Source organism: Pseudopipra pipra, chromosome W (genome assembly GCF_036250125.1).
Source record: "Pseudopipra pipra isolate bDixPip1 chromosome W, bDixPip1.hap1, whole genome shotgun sequence".
NCBI lineage: Eukaryota > Metazoa > Chordata > Aves > Passeriformes > Pipridae > Pseudopipra > Pseudopipra pipra.
In genome coordinates this window covers 9241291-9245707 of record NC_087580.1, presented here as the reverse complement: position 1 = coordinate 9245707, position 4417 = coordinate 9241291, and positions in this window count along the sequence as shown.

The following is a 4417-nucleotide window of genomic DNA, read 5'->3' as shown; positions in this document are numbered from 1 at the left end:
ACAGCTCACCTCTCTTTGGAATCTATCAACTTCCTTGACCTTTTCAGAATATCTCTTCTTCATTTCTTCCAGCTGGGACTGACTTCCTTTCTCTTCATTAACCCGGAGTTTCCTGCTCTCTATCCTCAGAAGCTTTTCCAGCCTGCACAGCAAATTAGTCAAGAAACCCATGAAACACAGGAAGAACCAGCCTTTCCCCCACGGTCTCACAGAAACAGCACAGACAGCATCCAAGCCTAGAATGGCTTGGCTTGGCAGGGACCTTAAAGATCATCCAGTTCCAAGCCTCCTGCTCTGGGCAGGGACACCTTCCACCAGACCAGCTTGTTCACAACCCCATCCAACCTGGCCTTGAACACTTCCAGCCATGGGGCATCCACAGCTTCTCTGGGCAACCGGTTGCAGTTCCTCACCAGCCTCACAGCAACCAATTTCTTCCCAGGATCAAATCTAAACCTACTCTCTTTCCATTTGAAGCCATTCCCCCTTGTCCTCTCACTACCTGCTCTTTTAAATGCACTCTCTTCATCCTTCTTGTGGGCTCCCTTCTCACCCCAAAAGGCCACAATTAGGTCACCCCAAAGCCTTCTCTTTTCCAGGCTGAAGGGTTGCAATTGTCCCAGCCTTTTCTCCTAGCAGAGGTGCTCCATCTTTCCAAGCACCTTGGTGGCCTCCTCTGGGCTCAGTCCAACAGCTGGAGGTCCTTGCTGTGCTGAGGAGCCCAGAGCTGGATGCAGCACTCCAGCTGGGCTCTCCCAAGGGCAGAGCAGAGAGGCAGAATGCCCTCCCTCCACCCGCTGGCCACGCTGCCTTGGACGCAGCCCAGGACACAATTGGCTTTCTGGGCTGCGAGCGCACATCGCCGGCTCATGTCCGGCCTCTCCTCCAGCCCAAGGGCTTCTCGGCAGGGCTGCTCTGCCCCTCTTCATCCCCCAGCCTGCACTGATACAGGGGCTGCCCTGAGCCACGGCCAGCAGCTTGCACTGGCTCTTGGTAAACCATCAGCAGATTGCCATGGGCCCACTTCTCCAGCTGGTCCAGGGCCCTCTGGATGGCATCAGCTGTGTCAAACACACCCCTCAGCTTGGTGTCAGCTGCAAATTTGCTGAGGGCGCACTCCAGCCCTTCCTCTGGATCATTAGTGAAGACATTAAAGAACACTGGGCCCAGTCCAGACCCCTGAGGGACACCACTCGGCACTGATGGCCCTCAGCACTCTGAGCCATTGATCACCACCTCTGCATGGCACTGTTCACCCAATTTCTTATCCATCTAACAGTCCACACATCCAATCCATCTCTCTCCACTTTGGAGAGAAGGATGTTTTGTCAAAGGCTTCCCAGAATGACAGGGAGATGACATGGGTAGCCCTTGTCCACTGAGGCAGTCACTCCATCTTAGAAGGCCACCAGGTCGGTCAAGCAGCACTTGCCCTTGGCGAAGCTGTGCTGGTGCTTCCAATCACCTCCCTGTCATCCACGTGCCTTGACAGAGCTTCTAGAAGGATCTTTTCCATCACCTCCCCAGGCACAGAGGGCAGGCTGACAGGTTGGCAGTTCCCAGGGCCCTCCTTTCTACCCCTTTCAAAGATGGGCACAGTGGGGTTCCCTTTTTCCCCTCACCTGGGACTTCCCCTGACTGCCACGACTTTTCAAACATCAAGGAGAGTGTCTTGGCAACTCCATCAGACCCTGGTGGCCAATGGAGGGCAATAATGCTGGCCAGATGGAGAAGATGGATTCCCAAGGAAAATGCAGGAAGAAAAAGGAGTCTCTTATTACCTCTCCAAACAAGCATGGACTTACCTTTCCAGTTTCTTGGCAAGGCATCTTCTGGTTTTCACTTCCTCCACATACAGCTCTTTGTACATTTCCATCCCTCCCTGAGTTGCTTCTTTACGAGAAGCACTCTCTTGTTGGGTGTTTTTGACCCTCTCCAATTCACTTTCCAGATCTCTAATCCCTTCTTCCAACTGGATTCTCATGGATTCACAATGAATGTGTCCAGTTTGTCCTAGTGGAGCCTGGTGGGCTGCCTGTGCCTGAAGGAGACAGTGCACCTTCAACCACCACAAGAAAAAGAGAGCTCTGCCCAGCACAAAATTGCACACACCCACTTTCAAGGGCCCAGCCTTACTCAGAGAGGCGGCTCTGCCTCCTCACTCCCAGCAGCAATCAAGGCACAACCCAGGAGCTACCAGGGCAAACAATTCTTTGCAGTGGGAAAGAAGCCCAAATGAGCACTCTGCTTCAAAGCTACTAATGAAGAGCCTGTGGACACTGGGGAGAAATTCACTTACCTGCAAAACGGGGCTGACCTCTTGTAGCTTTGGACTTCTTTCCTGGTCAGCTCCTTCTGCCACCTCTCTTGTACATTGTTCTCTTTGGCTGCAATCCAGCACCAAAGCCTCCAGATGATGGTGGAGTTTTGTCACCTCTTCTTGCAGCTGAGATTTGCTCTTCTCCAGTTGTTCACACTTCCCAAGCAGAGTGGACAGCTCTTCTTGCAAAGCCTGGTTTGGGGCCTCGAGCTGCATGCCTGTTCCAGGCTCCATGTCCAGCTGCTGGGAAAGTTCACCACCCTGGACACAGAAAAAAAAAAGAAAAGGAAACTCAGCGTGATCTAAAGGCAGTGAATTCTGGGAAAACCTCTCAAGGGGGTGGCCATGGCAACTGTATTTATCATCTACTGGAAACCAGCCTAGGAAACACCTGAAAGATTCCCCCACAGAAAGAAGAAACTTTACACCTACTTAAGAATTTGGGAGACACTTCTGGCAGCAATACTTCTGGGTCCCTTGGAGCTCATGATGAAACTCCTCATTTAGAATCTAAGAATTCCTCCAGTGTCCAGCACACCAAATACCCTCAGGGCTTTTGTAGCAGCTGGGGAAAGGACCAGGCTGCTTTCTGAGCAGCCTCTGCTGAGGAGAAGGCAGAAACTGAGTTCCCCAGGCCCTCCAGGAAAACTTCATCTGACAATTGCCCCACAGAAATAGGCAACTAGGCTCAAGAGTCACAAAAGGGAAAATTTAGGACCAGCTTACTGAGGCAGAGGCTTGCAGGGCTCTCGGAAGGGCTTCAACGCTCTCGCTTGGCTGCTGGACAGTGGCTTCCAATCTGCTGTTCTCACTTGCAAAGCTTAAGAAGAAATACAGCTCTTATTACCAGAAAATCCAATGCCAGACAAACTGTGCTAAGGAACAGAAGCCACAGCAGAAGTGTCCTTCAAAATCCCACTGACTCTCCCCCTGTTTCCACCCAATCCCCCAAAGCCACAGACCCCTCGCTTCACTGGGTTACTCTCTTACTGTTGCGCGTCTTCTTCCAGGAGGTCCTGCAGTTCCTGGGAGGAAGTTATTGCCTCTCCTTTCTTGGCATCCAAGGCACTCTTCAAGTCAGGAACACAATGCTCAGACTGAAGATGCTTTCCTTCCTCCTCCTGCAGCTGTAAAACCACGGGAAGAATCCACAGTTGTCAGGGGAGCTTTTCCAGAGAGGAGCCAGCTGCTGCTGAAGAACTCAGGTGCTGCATGTCTGTGTGCATCCCCTCTGCCCAAAGAACTGCAATCCATTCAAGTCCCTTCAAAGCTTCACTTCTACTCCCCAATGAACACACTGAACACTGGTTTGTCCGTTTTCATGATGGAGAGGAAGCAACAGGCACCCCCAGGTTTCTCCCTGTGGGGACAGGCTTTCCATACCTCCGTGTCAGCCCTGTCCAGCTCCTCCTGCAAGCGCAGATTATCTTCCTCCAGGTGAGCCTCGTGGCTTCCAGGAACCACAAGAGCACTCCTAAAGCATGCAAAATTTCATCAGAAACATGTCTGATCCTGCACCATTTTTCCCCTGTTTGCTCCCAAAACAGCTCTTCCCCCCTTTCCTACAAGCTCCGGGAAAGCAAAGCCAAGTCCATGGAAGCACTGGAGAATTTCTCTTCCAAGGGGCCTCCCTAAAGCAGCCTCAACTACCAGCTCAGGCCGTGCTGTTCAGGGCTCCTTGCACTGCTCTTCAAAGTCCCCCCGATGCGGCTGCACAAACTCCCAGGGCAAGCCCTTTGACCCCCTGACCATCTCCATGGCAGGAAGTTTTCTCCTTCTGTGCTCGGAGCCCCTCGTGTCCCCTGGGACAGTGTTGCTTCTCTTTCCCCCAACGCTTCCCTTCAGAGCACTGAACGCCCCAACTCTGCCGTGCCTCAAACCCCCCTGGCCTGCAGAGCAGCCACGCTGCTGAGCTACTGGCAAGTTTCCCCGGGGCTCTGGCTCTGGGTGGGGGGAGGGCACCACAGACAAGGCTTTCTTGCAGACCTCAGCGGGCAAAGGACGAGAGCCCCTGAGGTACGAGAGCAGCCAAGGGCAGACCTGCATTTACCAGTCCCACGGGGAACTGCTTCCACGGGGCTGCTCCTTCTTTTTCCC